The sequence below is a fragment of the Bos javanicus genome, chromosome X (genome assembly GCF_032452875.1).
Source record: "Bos javanicus breed banteng chromosome X, ARS-OSU_banteng_1.0, whole genome shotgun sequence".
NCBI classification, from domain to species: domain Eukaryota; kingdom Metazoa; phylum Chordata; class Mammalia; order Artiodactyla; family Bovidae; genus Bos; species Bos javanicus.
The window spans coordinates 69,913,621-69,935,346 of record NC_083897.1 but is presented as its reverse complement, the minus strand read 5'-3'; the positions used below and the strand labels follow the sequence as shown (position 1 = coordinate 69,935,346).

At 37.9% G+C, this 21,726-nt stretch overlaps 1 protein-coding gene across 3 annotated transcripts in view; it reads left to right on the top strand.

The window, feature by feature from the left end:
• Positions 1-20,416: 20,416 nt before the first annotated feature.
• LOC133243097 (uncharacterized) overlaps positions 20,417-21,726 on the top strand; it is a 440,860-nt gene continuing 439,550 nt past the window's right edge. For 2 of the 3 annotated variants that reach the window (XM_061409569.1, XM_061409568.1), the window contains exon 1: positions 20,418-20,736. The gene's annotated coding sequence lies outside the window, so the exon portion shown is untranslated. Of the gene's footprint in view, positions 20,737-21,726 lie in introns of all 3 variants that reach the window. The other variant, XM_061409570.1, reaches the window with a different exon arrangement.

Below are 21,726 nucleotides of genomic sequence, written 5' to 3'. Positions count from 1 at the left end.
GTACATTTTGAACACCATCTGTGATCATATTTATCATGACTCCATCTTGAGTAAAAACCCTGTTTTCTTAGAGTCAGATATTGTGTCTGGTTAGTGCAAGTAGAGATTTCAGTGTCTTTGCATCACCATTCTTCATGTTGTGCCTTTCTGAGAACTCAATTGCCAATTCTGGCTGAGGCCATTTCTGATCATTCTATTTATTGTTGTGGGTTATTTTATGCTTTAGTTCCTCTTAGCAATCATGCACTACAATTCTGACAGGCAAAGACATGTCAATAATTAACCCAAAGTTTTTCCAACTAATTAATATACACATTATAAAATAACAACAGTCAAGTGCTCTATGCTACAGCAGGGGTCTATTTTGTGACAGATAAAAACAATTAAGCCACTAATTCTCTAAACTTACTTGGTGACTGTTAACTAAAGTGAAGTGTTGTTCCTTTATATTTTTCATGTGGTTATAAGACATGGCTAAAAAGGAAAAAAGAACCAACAGAGAATTTCAGATGACTGTGAAAGGATAAAAAAGGAGTGTTCTGAAATTGTTTATCAAATATTTTAATAATTTAACAGCTTAGTGTTCATTAAATATTAATCAATTAAATGTTTCATTTTTAAATGACAAATCTGAAAAGAGAAGTTTTATTTTTACAGATAGTGTGGTAATTTTCCTTGGTATGTAACAACTAAAAAGTGAATAATTAACAGAATGATTCTATTCTTTCAAAATGATATACAAATTAAATATTTCTGTTAATATTTCATTGCTATAAGATGCCAGTAATGGCCACACGTGTTAGATGGCCTGCAAATTTTATGATGGGGCCCTGGAAGGCAGAAAAGTGAAAGAATTAATGCCTAAATTGAAGACTTAAAGGGAATCCTCTCTTTACTGGTCAATATTCAAACCATTTACCAGTATACTCAGGATAATTTTCCTCTGCCATTCGAATTTAGGAAACAGATGGCCCCAAAGCTGAAATTATTTATCAATCACTGGAGGCATTGAGTTTAGAATTTACAGTTGAGAGAGGAAAAAGATGGAAATTTACTGAGTACCACCTATGTCTTACAAAATTAAGTCATCTATTTTCTGTCAACACCTCCTCCCCTCTCCCATCTCCATAAGTCTATTCTCTATGTCTGTTTCTTTCAATAAAAATGAATAAATTTTTAAAAAGTCATCTCTCCACTGCTATTTAAACAAAATGCTTTCCTTTTAATTCTTTCAATACAAACAGCTTGACCTTTCTTGTTTCCCCAATGATTCTGAGAATGCAGCTAATAAGACAGTTTCACATAGTATCCAGTTATCTTTTGACATTATTTAACTGGAAATTATCACAACACATAATTTCTAAAGTGGGTTATAATGCTGTGCCTAAATTTTGAGCATCCATTTGTTTAAGCAAATCTGTAGGTAATTTACTGATATAAGAGTAACATTGATACACATACTTTGGTTTTGCAGAAAAATATTTTTCATGTTGCATGATAGCACTGTGATCTTATTAGCTTTATTAATAAACAGTATGGAGTGATTTGGAGTTGGGGAGGACTTACCAAAATATCTGTGGTAACTGCCTAAAATTCATTCATAAAAGATTACTTCCTTTGAACCTTGAACAAATTTAGTGTCTTAGACTTCCTTGCATGAGTGCTCAGTCATATCTGACTCTTTGTGACCCTATGGACTGCAGCCCACAAGGCTGCTCTATCCATGGGATTCTCCTGGTGAGAATATTGGAGTGGATTACCAATGCCCTCCTCCAGGGGATCTTCCTGACTGCAGGTCTCTTGCATCTTCTGCATTGCAGGTGGATTCTTTACTCAATGAGCCACTCAGAAGTCCTAGACTTCCTTAGTACATTAAAAAAAAAAAAAAAAAAAAAAAACCAATAGTCGAGGGAACACTTTAAAGCAAACCATTATTAAATGAGAGTTTATTGCAAATTTATTTTCCTGAATAAGACACATCTAGAATGGAAGACAGAAGAATATTTGAAAGAATGAAAGGAGAGAGTGTTGGCCATAGGGGGTTGACAGCAGAGAATGACTTAAACTTTTGCATTTACATTGCTTCTATTTGTGACTAAATCCAGATTTTGCCCTTCTCTGATGTCAGAATTTTAAAACAAGACCTACATCTCAGGCTACGCTAAAATGTTGACCCTTTGAATTAATCATTCGAAATAATGATCGACCCTTTGAAATAATCATTTCCTTGATAAGTTTCATGATGTGTTTATTCTCTTTTCAGCTAATATTTATGAAATAAATATAAAGAAATCTCAGTTTGTGTGAAGAAGCTATGAGAAAAGACAGCAGTATCAATTTAGAGAACTTCAAAATATACAGGTTATTTAATTACGACTCCCTTTCTTTGCTTGTGAGATTCAACTTATTACATTAAAATCCAGCACTGAATTTTTTCCTAATAAAGCATGATTTATAGTGGGACTTATAGGAAAATTAGATAATGATGCGTAATCACTGAATCTGTCTTTAGGTAAAAATCAATAAAACTGACCATAATTTCATAGTGTAACATTTAGATTTATGCAGGATAGCATGAAACAAAGCATACAAAATTTTCTTTATTAAATTGAATTACAAAAATGTTATGTAATTATTTAAATAGTTGCAATTCAAAAATTAAAATCTAGTTTCGATTTTCCCCTTTAGAAAATACGTAAGTGATGTTAGCAGAAAACTGATAGGAAGAAAAATATTTAAAATACTTTACATTAGATTCATTCATTTGTAAAATTGGAATGATCCTTTGTTGTTGTTCACCCCTAAGTTGTGTCCAACTCTTTGAGACTCCATGGGCTGCAGCATGCCAAGCTCCCCTGTCCTTCACTATCTTCCCGAGTTTGCTCAGATTCATGTCCATTGAATCAGTGATACTATCCAATCATCTCATTCTCTTTTGCCCCCTTCTCTTCCTGTCCTCAGTCTTTCCCAGCATCAGCGTCTTTTGGAACGAGTTGGCTCTTCCCACCAAGCGGCCAAAGTATCAGAGCTTCAGTTTCAGCATCAGTCATTCCAATGAATATTCAAGGTTGATTTCCTTTAGGATTGACTGGTTTGATCTCCTTAAAGTCCAGGGGACTCTCAGAAATGTTCAGTGATGTTGTTGCTCAGTCGCTAAGTCATGTCTAACTCTTTATGACCCCACTGACTGCAGCACGCCAAGCTTCCCTGTCCATCACCAACTCCCTGAGCTTGCTCAATCTCATGTCTGTTGAGTTGGTATTGCCATCTAATCAGCCCATCCTCTGCTGCCCCGTTCACCTTCTTCCTTCAATCTTTCCCAGCACCAGGGTCTTTTCCAATGAGGTGGCTCTTCGCATCAAGTGGCCGAAGTATTAGAGCTTCAGCTTCATCTGTAAGGATGACCCTTGTGTGTGAAGTCACATCAGTCATGTCTGACTCTTTTTGACCCTATGGACTATAGCTTTCAAAGCTCCTCTGTCCATGGATTCTCCAGGCAAGAATACTGGAGTGGGTTACCATTTCCTTTTCCAGGGTATCGTCCCAATCCAGGGATCGAACCTGAGTCTCTTAAGTCTTGTGAATTGGCGGGCAGGTTCTTTACCACTAGCGCCACCTGGGAAGCCCACAGACTATTTTATTCAGTCCTCTTATTTAGCCACTGAGGACTTTAAGGTTTATAGAAAAGAAGTTAATGTCTACAGAACTCAAGCTTTCAGAATTTTAGTTGCTTATGCTTTACAATATACCATTTTTGCTGTTCTGCTGATTTCTCTATATCTCATGTGTTAAATACATTTGGGATTTCTTTCTCTCATTTTAATTAATTTGTTTCATCTTATTGGTTTTCATTAAAATAAAATGAAATATATTTGAAAATAAATAACTTTGAAAAATTAAGTAGCCTAAAAATGGTCTGGTTGTTGACCCTGTGTTTGGGGCTGTAAAGGAATAGCATTTGGCTTGTTGGATGCCTGTATATAGGTGGCTCTGATTCCAAGTGGAAAGGAATAGCATTTGGCTTATTGGATGCCTGAATATGGGTGGCTCTGATTCCAAATGGAAAGACTTCTTATTAAAAATTTGCAAACATGCAAATGCAGGAGACCTGGATTCATCCTTGGGTTGGGAAGATCCCCTGGAGAAGAGAATGGCTACCTACTCAAGTATTCTTGCCTGGAGCCTGGTGGGCTACATTCCATGGAGTCACAAAGAATTGGACATCACTGAGCAACTAAACAACAATATATACATAAAAAATCTAACTTTTCTTCTTCAAAAGCATATATAACTATTTAAAGTACATGTAGTCTATAAAAAGTATGAAGGATTGTACTAAAATTTGACAGGTATGTATATCTCTGAGTGGTGAGATAGGACTTATTTTCTCTGCATGAATATGAGCAAAAATATTAGCTCATAACTCTGGTTATCTTTTAGGAGTTAGAAAGTTAGGTCCATGGACATGACTAATTGTAAGGGTATTTTTATGCTGTTAAATCACTTTCTAGAGATTTAACCACTAAAATGATCTTACTAGGAATGAGATGCTACCACTAAAATGATCTTACTAGGAATGTATGAAAATATTATGAGAGTATATTGGGTTGGCCAAAAATTTCCTTTGCTTTTTAAGTAAAAATAAAAGACACTTTTTTCCATTTTCACCAATAATTTTTTTTTTGAAAAATTTTTTTTCTTTTTTTTTAAATTTTATTTTATTTTTAAACTTTACATAATTGTATTAGTTTTGCCAAATATCAAAATGAATCCGCCACAGGTATACATGTGTTCCCCATCCTGAACCCTCCTCCCTCCTCCCTCCCCATACCATCCCTCTGAGTCGTCCCAGTGCACTAGCCCCAAGGATCCACTATCGTGCATCGAACCTGGACTGGCATCTCGGTTCATGATATTTTACATGTTTCAATGTCATTCTCCCAAATCTTCCCACCCTCTCCCTCTCCCACAGAGTCCATAAGACATTTTCACCAATAATTTTATTGAACAATGAATTCAGAATTTTGTTCCAACATCTTCTGCCATTTTCCAGGCAAATTCATATCTTTTTGAGGAAAGAACTGTTACAGGTATCTTTTTCAGTTTTCCAGGAAGTTGAAACATTTCTATATGAAGATAATTTTGTAAAGACTAAATTGGACCTCCAAAGGTACAATGTCTGGCAAATACAGTGGATGAATCAAAACTTCCCAACAGACTGTTAATTGTCTTTTGCCTGTTCATCAAAGAAACATGTGGTCTTGTGTCACACGCTAGTAAAGTAATGCTCAAAATTCTCCAACCCAGGCTTCAGCAATACATGAACCATGAACTTCCAGATGTTTAAGCTGGTTTTAGAAAAGGCAGAGGAATGAGAGATCAAATTGCCAACATCTGCTGAAGAGAGTTCCAGAAAAACATCTATTTCTGCTTTACTGACTATGCCAAAGCCTTTGACTGTGTGGATCACAATAAACTGTGGAACATTCTGAAAGTGATGGGAATATCAGATCACCTGACCTGCCTCTTGAGAAATTTGTATGCAGGTCAGGAAGTAACAGTTAGAACTGGACATGGAACAACAGACTGGTTCCAAATAGGAAAAGGAGGATGTCAAGGCTGTATATTGTCACCCTGCTTATGTAACCTATATACAGAGTGCATCGTGAGAAACTCTGGGCTGGATGAAGCACAAGGTGGAATCAAGACTGGTGGGACAAATATCAATAACCTCAGATATGCAGATGACACCACCCTTATGGCAGAAAGTGAAGAACTAAAGAGTCTCTTGATGAAAGTGAAAGAGGAGAGTGAAAATTTGGCTTAAAGCTCAACATTCAGAAAACTAAGATCATGGCATCTGGTCCCATCACTTCATGGCAAACAGATGGGGAAACAGTGGCTGACTTTTTTTTTCTGGGCTCCAAAATCACTGCAGATGGTGATTGAAGCCATGAAATTAAAAGACACTTACTCTTTGGAAGGAAAGTTATGACCAACCTAGATAGCATATTCAAAAGCAGAGATATTTCTTTGCCAACAAAGGTCCGTCTAGTCAAGGCTATGGTTTTTCCAGTTGGTCATGTATGGATGTGAGAGTTGGACTGTGAAGAAAGCTGAGTGCCGAAGAATTGATGCTTTTGAACTGTGGTATTGGAGAAGACTCTTGAGAGTCCCTTGGACTGCAAGGGGATCCAACCAGTCCATTCTGAAGGAGATCAGCCCTGGGATTTCTTTGGAAGGAATGATGCTAAAGCTGCAACTCCAGTACTTTGGCCACCTCACGCAAAGAGTTGACTCATTGGAAAAGACTCTGATGCTGGGAGGGATTGGGGGCAGGAGGAGAAGGGGATGACAGAGGATGAGATGGTTGGATGGCATCACTGATTCAATGGATGTGAGTTTGAGTGAACTCCAGTAGTTGGTGATGGACAGGGAGGCCTGGCGTGCTGTGATTCATGGGGTCACAAAGAGTCAGACACGACTGAGCAACTGAACTGAACTGAGAATCATCTTACAGAAAAAAACAATTTTTGTCCAACCCAATATATATATATATGTGTGAATATAGAGTGTTTGCCAATTAAAGAGCAAAAAAAATAAAACACGTCACAACTTCATTGTTATAATGATAATATCTTTGTTGCTACTGAATTTGAATTGCTTTGTATGTATACTGGCCTCTGTATTTCTTCTTTTATTCTTATTTTCAAGTCCTCTGCACAGTTTTCTAATGGATGTTAGATATTTTCTTACTGATATATAAGAATATTAAATATAATATTAATCCATAATATTTATTGCAAATATTTTTTACCAGTTTTTCATTTGACTTTAGTGTTGTTTATGGCATTTTGATATATAGGAGACTTTTAAAACTTTGTCATCACATAGACTTATTCAGTAGTTCTTATGCTTAGAAAGCTCTTACCAATCTTAGTTCCAAAAAAAAATTCCCTTTTTTTTCTCCGAATATTTTTTATTTAATTTGTTAATCTATTTGGCATGAATTTTTATATTAGGTATGAGCAATTATACAATTTTTTTCCAATTAGCTAAAACAATTGTTTCATAAGAATTTATTAAATAATCTTCCCCTTTTCTCCACCACTCTGTGATGCCATGACTCTGACAAAGTCAGGGGTTTCCTTTAGACAGTTACCACAGGAGTATTCTCCCCTAAAAATTCTGGAACTATTTAGTGCATTCCAAAATGTTACCCATAGCTTTGTGTATGTGCATTCCATGCTTTTTGATGACAGGAGCCATAGCTTCTTTAAAATGCTTTCCTTCTCCCACCCTCTAAGTACCTAAAACAGTGCAGGATACAACAGTAGGTATTCAGCATTGCACACTGGCTACAGGTGATGGCTTTGGGCCTGGACTGTCCAGGTTTGAATACTGGCCCTGCTAAATATTGCTTTTTGCAAGTAATTTAGCTTACTTGAACCATGAACTTTCAGATGTTCAAGCTGGATTTAGAAAAGGCAGAGGAACCAGAGATCAAATTGCCAACATCCATTGGATCATCAAAAAAGCAAGAGAGTTCCAGAAAAACATCTACTTCTCCTGTATTGACTACACCAAAGCCTTTGACTGTGTGGATCGCAACAAATTGTGGAAAATTCCGAAAGAGATGGGAATACCAGACCACCTTCCCTGCCTCCTGAGAAATCTGTATGCAGATCAGGAAGCAACAGTTAGAAATGGACATGGAACAACAGATTGTTTCCAAACCAGGAAAGCAGTACGTCAAGGCTGTATATTGTCACCCAGCTTATTTAACTTACATACAGAGTACATCACGCAAAATGCTGGGCTGGATGAAGCACAAGGTGGAATCAAGATTGCCGGGAGAAATATCAATAACCTCAGATACGCAGATGACACCACCCTTATGGCAAAAAGCAAAGAAGAACTAAAGAGCCTCATGATGAAAATGAAGGAGAGTGAAAAAGTTGGCTTAAAACTCAACATTCAGAAAACTAAGATCATGGTATCTGGTCCCATCACTTCTTGCCAAATAGATGGGGAGACAATGGAAACAGGGAGACACTTTATTTTCTTGGGCTCCAAAATCACTGCAGATGGTGACTGCAGCCATGAAATTAAAAAGACACTTGCTCCTTGGAAGAAAAGCGATGACTAACCTAGACAGCATTTTAAAAAGCATATACATTACTTTACCAACAAAGGTCCATCTAGTCAAAGCTATGGTTTTCCAGTAGTCATGTATCGATGTGAGAGTTGGACTATAAAAAACGTTGAGGGCCAAATAATTGAAGCTTTTGAACTGTAGTGTTGGAGAAGACTCTTGAGAGTCCCTTGGACTTCAAGGAGATCCAACCAATTAATCCTAAAGGAAATCAGTTCTGAATATTCACTGGAAGGACTGATGCTGAAGCTGAAACTCTAATACTTTGGCCACCTGATATGAAGAACCAACTCACTGGAAAAAACCCTGAAGCTGGGAAATATTGAAGGAGGGAGAAGAAGGGGATGATAGAGAATGAGATGATTGCATGGCATCACCAACTCAATGGACATGAACTTGAGTAGGCTCTGGGAGTTGTTGATGGACAGGGAAGCCTGGCTTGCTGTAGACTATGGGGTCAAAAGAGTCGGGTATGACTGAGTGACTGAACTGAACTAACTTATTTAAATCTCATTTTTCCCATCTTCGAAATAGGAATCAATGATTATAAATATCTTGTAGAGATTTCTTGAGAGCTAAATGATATAAAGCATGCAAATTGTTTAAGCCAGTGCTTGGTAACTAGTGGGTACTCAAGTGTTAACACTTTTTAAATTATTATTGCTTTTATTGCTATTATCATTATTGCATTTAACTCAGATGACCATTATATCTACTACTGCAGGCAGGAATCCCTCAGAAGAAATGGAGTGGCCATCATGGTCAACAAAAGAGTCCAAAATGCAGTACTTGGATGCAATCTCAAAAACAATAGAATGATCTCTGTTCGTTTTCAAGGCAAACCATTTAATATCACAGTAATCCAAGTCTATGCCCCAGCCAGTAATGCTGAAGAAGCTGAAGTTGAACGGTTCGATGAAGACCTACGAGACCTTTTAGAACTAACACCCCAAAAAGATGTCCTTTTCATGATAGGGGACTGGAATGCAAAAGTAGGAAGTCAAGAAACACCTGGAGTAACAGGCAAATTTGGCATTGAAATACGGAATGAAGCAGGGAAAGACTAATAGAGTTTTGCCAAGAAAATGCACTGGTCATAACAAACACCCTCTTCCAACAACACAAGAGAAGACTCTATACATGGACATCACCAGATGGTCAACACCAAAATCAGACTGATTATATTCTTTGCAGCCAAAGATGGAGAAGCTCTATACAGTCAGCAAAAACAAGACCAGGAGCTGACTGTGGCTCAGACCATGAACTCCTTATTGCCAAATTCAGACTTAAATTGAAGAAGGTAGGGAAAACCACTAGACCATTCAGGTATGACCTAAATCAAATCCCTTATGATTATACAGTGGAAGTGAGAAATAGATTTAAGGCCTAGATCTGATAGAGTGCCTGATGAACTGTGGAATGAGGTTTGTGACATTGTACAGGAGACAGGGATCAAGATAATTCCATGGAAAAGAAATGCAAAAAAGCAAAATGGCTGTCTGGGGAGCCCTTACAAATAGCTGTGAAAAGAAGAGAAGTGAAAAGCAAAGGAGAAAAGGAAAGATATAAGCATCTGAATGCAGAGTTCCACAGAATAGGAAGAAGAGATAAGAAAGCCTTCTTCAGCGATCAATGCAAAGAAATAGAGGAAAACAACAGAATGGGAAAGACTAGGGATCTCTTCAAAAAAATCAGAGATACCAAAGGAACATTTCATGCAAAGATGAGCTTGATAAAGCACAGAAATGGTATGGATGTAACAGAAGCAGAAGATATTAAGAAGAGGTGGCAAGAATACACAGAAGAACTGTACAAAAAAGATCTTCATGACCCAGATAATCACGATGGTGTGATCACTGACCTAGAGCCAAAGAATGCCAAACTACCTCATAATTGCACTCATCTCACACACTAATAAAGTAATACTCAAAATTCTCCAAGCCAGGCTTCAGCAATAAGTGAACCATGAACTTCCTGATGTTCAAACTGATTTTATAAAAGGCAGAGGAACCAGAGATCAAACTGCCAACATCCGCTGGATCATAGAAAAAGCAAGAGAGTTCCAGAAAAACATCTATTTCTGCTTTACTGACTATGCCAAAGCCTTTGACTGTGTGGATCACAAGAAACTGTGGAACATTCTGAAAGAGATGGGAATCCCAGACCACCTGACCTGCTTCTTGAGAAACCTATATGCAGGTCAGGAAGCAACAGTTAGAACTGGACATGGAACAACAGACTGGTTCCAAATAGGAAAAGGAGTTCGTCAAGGCTGTATATTGTCACTCTGTTTATTTAACTTATATGCAGAGTACATTATGAGAAACGCTAGACTGGAAGAAACACAAGCTAGAATCAAGATTGCCTGGAGAAATATCAATAACCTCAGATATGCAAATGACACCACCCTTATGGCAGAATGTGAAGAGGAACTCAGAAGCCTCTTGATGAAAGTGAAAGTGGAGAGTGAAAAAGTTTACTTAAAGCTCAACATTCAGAAAACGAAGATCATGGCATCTGGTCCCACCACTTCATGGGAAATAGATGGGGAAACAGTGGAAACAGTGTCAGACTATTTTTCTGGGCTCCAAAATCACTACAGATGGTGACTGCAGCCATGAAATTAAAAGACGCTTACTCCTTGGAAGGAAAGTTATGACCAACCTAGATAGCATGTTCAAAAGCAGAGACATTGCTTTACCAACAAAGGTTCGTCTAGTCAAGGCTATGGTTTTTCTTGTGGTCGTGTATGGATGTGAGAGTTGGACTGTGAAGAAGGCTGAGCACCGAAGAATTCATACTTTTGCACTGTGGTGTTGGAGAAGACTCTTGAGAGTCCCTTGGACTGCAAGGAGATCCAACCAGTCCATTCTGAAGGAGATCAGCCCTGGGATTTCTTTGGAAGGGATGATGCTAAAGCTGAAACTCCAGTACTTTGGCCACCTCATGCGAAGTGTTGATTCATTGGAAAAGATCCTGATGCTGGGAGGGATTGGGGGCAGGAGGAGAAGGGGACGACAGAGGATGAGATGGCTGGATGGCATCACTGACTCGATGGACGTGAGTCTGAGTGAACTCCGGGAGTTGGTGATGGACAGGGAGGCCTGGCGTGCTGCGATTCATGGGGTCGCAAATAGTTGGACATGACTGAGCAACTGATCTGATCTGATCTGATCTGATGGTTGGGGCCTGCACTGACAATATAAGGGCCCTGTAGAAGACAGAGAAGTTCACTGCCTCCTGGATAGAAGTTTATTTAGAAGCTTAAGGACTGTCAGAGATAACTTTGCACTGATAGACATTGTGGTCTCCTCTTTATCATAGTGTCACATGCCAAAATGAATTAAGAGACTGAGGGAGGAAAACTAACAGAAAGGGATACTCTAGGTATGTAGGTAACATACTTATTCTATAATTGTATTAGAAACCGTATAAGAGTATAACCATTTTCCCTGTTGGTTGTGATGCAATGCTAGGGAGAAAATTATTTAAAGGTTTCTTCATTGACTTGATTAGGTCAAAAGATGAGGCAAAAATCATAGAATGTTACGTACACACAAGGAATCATCTAGTTCAAATCCCTTATTTTATAGGTGAAGACCCAGAGTGGTACAAAGAGGTTAACTGATATAACTAAGGTTACTCAGAGAGTTACAAGTTAAACTTGGAGTTTGAACTCAGCCTTTCTGAAATATATCAATGTGTTCGTTGAATTGCCTCCCTACCCATATTAATTTGAAAACTGCAATACAATACATGCAATACAATACAATACCAAAAAACCAATTATATAACTTAAAATACTATCTCAACAAATTTCTAAGATTCCTAGTCCTAGGGTGGATTAGCAATGCTGTTTTGTGTTATAAAATGCATTTAATGGGGAAAAATCAGATATGGTTATAGCTCAAAACAATTTTTATCTTAAAATTGATAGCATCAACATATTTACCTGAACATGGTTATTGGTTTTGAGTTTAAAAAATAAAACGGATTACACTTCAATTGTGCCCTGTCCCATTAATAAATTCATGTAAAACCAGTTATTCCAAGTTGGTGCCGATTGAACTCAGTGATTATCTGCAGAGCAGCTGGGATAAAAGGCATCTTCCAAAATATATAAATACTTCTTTCACAAAAGCAGCTTAATTTTCACTGGCATTATTCCTTGATCTCTATATTCCTAACAGGTGAATTCAAACAGAATAAGGTAATTCAGTTGGTAAACTGACTAACTTGGTTGCATTGATCCCCATTCAGATCAACGTTCAGATAAACATTTTTCCTTAAAATTTAATTCTTTGATTTCAAACTGGCTCATAAATGAGGAAGAGTTCATGAGGAAGCAGAGATACTAGTAACGTTATTGGATCTTAGCATTCCAATCATCAGGCCTCTTGTGGCTCACTTTCAATATTTTTCTTTTCATTAAACCAGCTACTTGCTTTATGTTCCTACAGCATATGAACTCTTCAGTTTGTGTAACATTTTTAAACAGTGATTTAAATTGTGGACACAATGGAAAATATAAGAATATTATATCCTTTTATGTTTGTTGCTCAGAAGCTCTCAGCTCTGTTTTCTCAAAACCCCTATTTCTTTGATCTTCCATAGTAGGCAATAAAATTTTAGAATTCTAAAACCTGGTACAGGGACACATTGCATATGTATATCACACACACACACACACACACACACACATATATATATATATATAATAACTGAAGCCAAAAATATAGATTTGACTCAGTAGCAGAATGAGGTTCAGTAGTAACTTAATACCTTTAAGAGAGAGATGGAGACAGATATGGAGAGAGATGGGGAGAGAGAAGGGTGGGAGTGCAGACTGAGCACAATTCCAGGCATAGATAATTTTCTTTAGCTTTTCACCATGCTTTTCTTACTATCAAAATAGACAGACAAAATGAGATATCTACTATTCCAGTCCAAAATTGGCCTGAAATGCTTGAAAACATGTGTCAGAGTCCTAGCCTTTATGTCAGCCATGCCCTTGGCATGAACTCAGGCATGATACTTATGAGGATCTTGTACCAACAGCATAGTCATGACTAAACAGGTGATGTGAGTTCTCAGCCACTATGCTCATTTCTAGCCTTTCTACCGGAGAAGGCGATGGCACCCCACTCCAGTACTCTTGCCTGGAAAATCCCATGGATGGAGGAGCCTGGTAGGCTGCAGTCCATGGGGTTGCTACAAGTCGGACACGACTGAGACTTCACTTTCATTTTTCACTTTAATGCATTGGAGAAGGAAATGGCAACCCACTCCAGTGTTCTTGCCTGGAGAATCCCAGGGATGGGAGAGCCTGGTGGGCTGCCGTCTATGGGGTCACATAGAGTCGGACATGACTGAAGTGACTTAGCAGCAGCAGCAGCAGCCTTTCTACACCTTCCTCCACTACATATTTTTTTTTCAATATAAAATTGAAATGGCATTATAATTTGAGTGAGTCTTATTGCCACACTATAGCCGGTTAAATTGTCAGGGCCTCTAAGAAGGTCAGGATTTTTTTTTTTTTTTTTTTTTTTTTGCCAACTACTGCTACTGTGAAATGTTAAATAATTGGAAAAAGCATAGACTGGGTGATCAATATAAAAACTAGACCATGATGAGCAATCTGCTCTTATCTGTGTTTTTGCCTTTTTTCCCTAATGAGGCTCATTAGGGGCTTGTATGAGAGGGAAGATTCAGTGTTGAGCACTCATTTATAAATGTCCCCGTTCAGTTACCTCTTTGTAGAGATAGAAAAGGTATTAGAGGCCATGCTGCCTTGCTTGTTTTGTTGACACGAAAGGTGAGATTTTATTTTCCCCCTTTTAATGTTGTTAACCAAGAATGGGAAACCAGTTTTAAAGAACAAAACGTCTTATCTGTTATTTATATACTATTTATGAAATAATAGTTTACCTTACATTTACTATACAAAACATTTTTCATAAGTTATCTCATTTGATCCTCAAGCAGCACTCTGAGTTACTATTGGCCCTGTTGTGCAGATGAAACAAATTGAGGCTCAGAAATTTAAATGACTTGCTCAAGACAATATTAAGAAATATAGATTTCTAGATGAAGAGAAAAACTAAGAAACTTAGATCATAGAAATAACTTAGATCATATGAGGCTTGAGAAGATTCATTTATCAGTTCCAGAGGCAAGTGTATATAAGGACCCTACTGTTTTTCCCCAAGATAATGCAGTTATTTAGAATTCAGTCTAAATCAGCACAGTCAAATCTCTTCTCCATTTATAACTCATCTAGAAAAAATAATAGCACAACAAATGATCTTAAATCTGTCCATTCAGAATCAGTGCACTTTGTCAATGCTTTTTTAAGCATTACTTATATGAAGAGACAAATCACTATTTTATATAGTCAATAAACAGATGAAGTCACATTGTTAGCCTTTGGCTAACATTTTCATTGGCCTTTGAAATTCTAAAAGGGATTCACTGTGTGTGTGTCAAACACACTTATGCTGTTTGAAGTTACTATATCGGGTTAGCCAAAAAGTTTGTACAACCCAATGAACTTCTTGGCCAACTCATATATGAAGGTATTTTCTTGGTGAATAAGGAATATGGAGAATGCAACCAGCTTTCTCTTATGTGTACCTACTTTTGCTGTGATGAATATATTATTTTCTTATGACATGGAGTCATTAAAAACTTGGGAACTTTCTTTACAAATAGATGGAATATTTTGGCAGGATTTAGACTGACAAAATACAGTAACTTTTCAGTAAAACTCTGTGTACTACATTCCAGATATTTGGGGGATTTGCTATTTTGTCATTAGCCACTCTCCCTTTAATTTTTTGCAGTATATTTGTTGAGGAGGAAATCTATTTAATTTGTCTGAGTGTAGAACAGGTTTACTTGGGAAAGAAGCCTGAGCAAACACTAAGCTTCTCTTCTGAAGAAATTGTGCTGAGATTTGGCAGAGAAAAACCTGATAGATTGCAAAGCTAAGGCACAGGACTAGCCATTTGGCCAAACTGTGAAGTAAGACAAGTCTGTTTTAAGCTCAACTACCCACCTTTCTGTCTCTGTAGCATCTGAAGTTCTGTATCTTTTCCTGACATCTTTTCCCCTTATCCACTTATCATACTAAAACTTCAATGTCCTCTTCCTCAATCTTTCGGCTAGGGAATTGATAAACCACCAGTAAGTTGTTAATGAATACAAATGAGATTTATTCTGTCATTTTCAGAACCTTCAGATTTGGGCTTTAAACCCAAAGGAAGGAATGAAAATGTTACCCACTATGACAGGCTACTGGGGAATTTGAGTGACTATGTGTATTTTTTTACATCCCTCATAAAACACTATGTACAGAGATTCTCACTGCCTACATATATATTGCAAATTCTGGCAGAGAGTTTAAAAACTAAGGGTGTTGAGGTGGTAAAGTGGGAGATATAGCTCAAATTAATGCTCTTAATTTCAATAGACCTTCTGCAGAATGGTTCTTACTAGGATAATTTACACATTCTCTATACTTACTAGTACACATCTAGTAAGTGCCATGCTGAGACATCAATTCAGGTCTCAGTGTCTGACTATGAAGCCATTCTTTCCAATACATCAGAATTTTCACATAAAGGCATGATCTTCTCTCTTCCATGTTTTCAATACCATTTAATTCAATTCTACCTATCCCTATACCTCTCCTCCTGCCCTATTTGCCCATCTCTCTCACCTATTGAGTGTCTTGACACTCATTCTCTTGTGAACAAACACTTCCACATCTGTCTATGTGCAAGGAATCTGGAACCAGATGGCTTGGGTTCAAATCCTGAATCGACAAATTATTAGTTTATTTATGTTAACTTAAGCCGGATACCTAACTCAGTTTCTTGATCTGTAAAATGGGGAGATCATTAGTTCCTATATTGCAGGGTTGTTTATTAGACTGGATAAGCCAAAATAATGTAAATTACTTAGAAGAATACCCAGAGTATTTTAAGTATTCAATAAATGTCAGTTGATTATTCTCTTTTTTCCAACTCACTTTAAATAAAGCATGTTTTTTTTTTTTCCCCCCTGAAATGATACTTAGAACTCAAGCTAACATAGTGCTTCTCATTCTCAATATAGATGGATTTGCTTCATTCTACAATCTCCATTCCACCTCAGTATTTCCCTATAGGTTCATCTGCTTATCCTTCTGTTTAAAAGGATGTGTTCCTTTTTTTCTTGGTTAGCCTTTTACTGCCCAATCTCTTTCAGCAACCTAACTTTTTTCTTTCTTGTATCTTTGATCTTTCCTTTCCACCAGCTCCTTCCCCTTAGTCTTCAACTATCCCCAAGGATCATTTCTTCTCTCAAATGTCTCAAATCTTTTCTCAGATTTCAGTCTTATATTTAGTTTTTATATCACTGTTTAACTTTTTAAAGGTCAATGTGTGGCATGAACTTTGCAGATTGAGAGAAATATTTTAAACTCCTCTCTGAAATTTCTAAGATGGGTAATCATGAACATGTTTACATCTCTGAGCAAGATTCATCATATAGAAAAAAGAAATAACCATTTCACTGAGTTGTTGAAAAAATGAAATACTTTATTTTAAAAGGTGCTTAGTGTAGGTAATGTTCTGTTTCTTGATCTTGACGTGCTTATAAAATAAAAGAGGGTGCAGTTTGGGAGAATTCATTGAGTTTTACGCCTACAATGTGTGCCCCTTTTGTATTTATGTTATAATGCGTATTTTTTACCTTAGAAATTAAGTAAACTAGAGTGCAATTTCTGTCATGGAGTAAATGCTCAATAATTGTGGTTGTTATTATATTTATTAATAGTAATTGAAATTTGGACTTCAACCACTCCGAGTTCATCAATGACCTCTTATCAGTAAGTCCAATGCCTTTATCTGTTTGAAAATAAACACCATCATTTTGAATCTTTTTTCTCCTTTGGCTTCCTCAATATGCCTGGGCTATTCCACTCTAATACCAATTCACTCAGCTAGACTTTTGTTAGCAGATCTCTTTTTAATTATGGAAGGTTCTGTAAATTCATATATACACAGAATTTTCTATAATTATATATATATAAAACTTCATATATATATATATATGTAATAAACAGAGTGTTCTTGTTTTTGCATGAAGAACTGCAGAGCCATTCTGAACAAGTTGGTTGGTTTTGACAACTTATATCAGTTGATAACAATGTGTGTAAAGATGGATATGCCTGTAAATGAGGATTTGGGGATCATTTGCATTGAATAATAGTTTAATTACAAGAAGTAAAGAGTATCATCAAGGAAGTGCATAAAAGTTTATATTTGTCAGAAAGTGTAAGAAGAAGAATAGGAGTGAGAGGACAGGGAAAGAATATTTTGAGAGATACGATTGGAGCTAGAATAGTTTTTTTGTCCAGAAAGTCAAATCCTGTGTTTGTGATATACAATTAATTGTTCCTCAATCTCTGGGGTAACAGAACACTGAGACAGGAGTCAGACAATTCGGGTTTAAGTATCAGCAGTTTTACTTATCTGGCAATGATGCATTGGGTAAATAATTTAAACCCCTGAGCTTCAGTTTTCTAATCGTCTGATGGATATAAAAGTCTCTCCTCTCAATCATTTTAAAAGTGTTGCTGCGGGGCTCAAATAATGTAATATACATAGAGATGCTTTGCAGCTCACATGGCATTATGCAGATGCAGGAGATTATTTGTAAGGTACTTGTTACATACATATCCCTTCCTGAGTTTTAGCTCAGTTATTATCAAGTCAAAAATCTAACTGGCTGTGTTAACAAAATGTAGCAATGGCTCATAATAATTTGGTTTTGCTTTCTGGTAAATAGCACATCATTTGCTGAAAGAAATTAGAAAATACATGTCAAAGTCCTTTGAAATCTGTGATGTGATATTCATAAACCTTACTACTGTGTTTCTTATTCTTAGTTGTCTTTATTATACATACACATAAATATTTATGTGTATATATACTTATAAACTGGAGAAGGCAATGGCACCCCACTCCAGTACTCTTGCTTGGAAAATACCATGGGCAGAGGAGCCTGGTAGGCTGCAGTCCATGGGGTGGCAAAGAGTCGGACACGGCTGAGCGACTTCACTTTCACTTTTCACTTTCATGCATTGGAGAAGGAAATGGCAACCCACTCCAGTGTTCTTGCCTGGAGAATCCCAGGGACGGGGGAGCCTGGTGGGCTACTGTCTCTGGGGTCACACAGAGTCGGACACGACTGAAGTGACTTAGCAGCAGCAGCAGCAGCAGCAGCATACTTATAAACATATGAATATTTAATACATTACATATGTGTGTCTTATATATATAATTTTAATAGGCAAACAAAAGGGGATTCAGGAGTCATTAAATTTTGACAGGTTTCTCAGATTGTCATTCAGTACACAAAGCTACTGCTAAATTACAAGTATCTTACAAGGGAGTTTGTCAACAATTATTAACAAATTAGCAGGGGTCAGTCTATCAGATTAATTTGTATGAAGCTGAAACCATGGAGAATAACAGCAAATGAAGTGTTATGTCCCAGCTCCACAGAACTATATCCTGCTAATTAAACAACAAAAAGTAAAATCCCACAATTTGAATGTGCCAGCTCTAATCTAGCTTCTGTGAATACACACACTTTTGAATGACATGTTCAACTGCTGAAAAGACAGTTTTGAGCTGCAGGAATCCAGAAATTATGTCAGTAGTAGCAATAATAATAATAATGATTACTTAAGTTTATATAGCAGATACATATAAGATTCAGAGGTTGAGGAAACAGGGGGGAAGCCCCATTGAGATAGATGATTAAAGTGGGAAACATCTATTTTTGTAAAAGTGGTTGGGAGCCAGAATCTTCCTGCTTACTAACGGATTGTAATAATTTCATCTGGTCAGAAGTGATTCATGTATGTTCACACTTGTAAAACACAGTTTTCTATTTGCTTCCACCTCTTCCCACTCACTATATTCTGCTTTCCTTTCACATCATTAATGTTTGGAATTTTTTTTTTTTTTGGTTGTTTCTTTTTGGTTTTTATCATCTCTTCTTGTGTCTAGATCCCAGGAGACAGATACATGTGACATCTTTCCAAACTTTCACCATTTGCTTGAGATATCATTTAATTCCAGTATGTTTGGGGTTTGGTGGATGGAGCACTGCACTGAGGTTCAGATGTTTGGATTCTTTTTCTAGTTCTTCCACTAAACTGTTGTGTGACTTGAAACAACTCTTTTCTATCTGGGTCTCCATTTTCTCATCAGTAAATGAGGGAATTAGGTAAAATTATTTTTTTTTAGGCTCATTCTAGCTACATTCAGTATTTAAATATTCTATTTTGTGGACCAGATGACTTCCTTTGGTGATATGGAATACCTAAGAAATGTTTTCCGGTGAATAGGGCTATTAATAGAAATTTTGAGTTAGCTCACTACAGCTTTTAGACGTTTGCTTTGATAAAGGAGTTTAAACATAAATATGTTTGCCTATTACGGTACCATGTAAGGCCGCACAGCTTCAAGAGCACTTGGTGAAGGAAAAGAAATACTCAGGTATCATATTGAGGATTAATAGCATGAGAGAATTTCAGCTTTGTTTAAAACAGGATCCATAAATTTACAAGGTCAAGGGATTCAGTGTTCCGGTGACAATTTGTGTTCAAAAGAAACAAAATATTCTAAGTTTAATTTTGAACACTGAGTACTAGCAAGGGTCCACTTTAAACCAGCATATTATCTAAATCCATAGCACTTCAAAATGGAAGCTACTTGAACTAATCCGGAGAGTGTAAGGCTACTAGAGATCCTAGTTGTAGCCGTCCCCCATCCCCGCCCCCACGCCTTCAACTCGAGGCCTCAGTTTCTAGGTCTAAAAGCTTAAAGAAAGAAAAAAAAAAAAAAAAGTGGATTTCCCATAAATGCTAGAGAGGGGTGTTTCGCATTGGTTCAGCATTCCTTCGACCGTTCATTTCACTGAGAAATCTGACCACCTGTTGCTTCCAGATTAGTTTTCTTGTTGCTTTGAATTCTTGCTCACCTTGATTGTGTGTGTGTGTGTGTGTGTGTGTGTGTGTGTGTGCGCGCGCGCGCGTCTCTGTGATTAATCTTCTTTTAGACCCCTTAAAGTACACGCACAGATATTTGTACAGCATTGCAGGTAAAACAAACTTTTTCAACAGCTATTAAGTGTGGGTAAAAGGCGAAGACCACCTCCGCAGCCAACGGCCGGCCCCCCAACACTCCCCCCGCCTCCTCTCCGCTCACTTCCCCCGCCCCCACCGCTAACCCCACCCCCGCGCGCCAGGTCGGGGCAGAGTTACGTCACCCGCAGCCGGCGGTTCCTTGGGATGCGCTGGGCGCTGAGGGCCGCGGTGACCCTCGTGCTGGGCGCAGCGCAACGGGGACCTGTCCTTCCCCTACCCAACCGCCCTGTTGGTAGCTGAGGGAATCCTGCCCCCGCGGCGTCTGGCCGGAGAGGGTAGGGGAAGAGGCAAGTAGGAAGGCGGCTTGCTGTAACCCTCGGGTGCGGCTGTAGCGGGAGGCGTTTACCATTCTGAGGAGCATCCATTTGAAAGCCCTGTAAGGCGATATGGTCTAACAAAACGCGGGTAGTTGTGGAGGGAAGGAGGCCCACCGGATTGCCAGGGCAGAGGAACGGGGAGAGTCAGAGTAACCGAGAGGCCCTTGGTCCCTTGGCCTCAGGTGGTCAGGCTGCCTCAGTCTCGCAGCTCTGCTCGAAGCTTCGCATTGCAGATGGAGGTCCTGACAGACTAGTGGGAGACTTTTGGGTGAGGACAGGCAGGGAAAGTGTCCTAAGAAAAACCGAGGACGGAAAAAGGGAGTGAGGGGACAGTTAGTTTGGCTAACTGACAACTTGGTGGGACAGGACCATAGATTGGAGGAGTCTCTCTGAGGTGAGAGTCTCCAGAGATTTCCTTCACAGGGACAGCCTGAGGTAGAACAAGGAGGAAAATGGGGGTGTGGGGGCGCGAATTTAGAGTAGGCTAACTTCAGCTCGACATGAGGAAAATTTACCACAGAATTTTAGCTGTTAGCAAACCCGCGCTGCTGCCTTGTCGAACTCTGTGACGGCTGTTCTAACCGTCGAATTCCAACCTTATGATTAGATATCAACTGTATTTTTTTTTTTTTTTTTAGTTCCCTGAGTCAATTATTCTTCCTGTAGGATAAGAACATAATAATCCCTCTCTGCATTATTTATATTGTTTTCTTATGGATAAAGAAATCCACCCTGCCCAGATTAGCTGATTATATCCTTTAGAATATTTTGTTTGTTTAAAATTTTAACACCTTATTGTCTTGGATATGGATAATAGAACGTCTATAGTTGTACATTTAAAATACATTAAGCTTAATTAAAACGCTAGTAATTAGGGCCATTCAAGTTGAACTTCTAGTTTATCTTCCTACATAGACTGTAGACCCAAACCTTTCTACATAAAAGAATGTACTTGGAAATAAACTAATATTCAAAGCTAGTCAATACTCATAAGAATGCACTTTGAGATCTTGAGAAGGGAAATTTGATCACTAGTTTTTAAATTATTT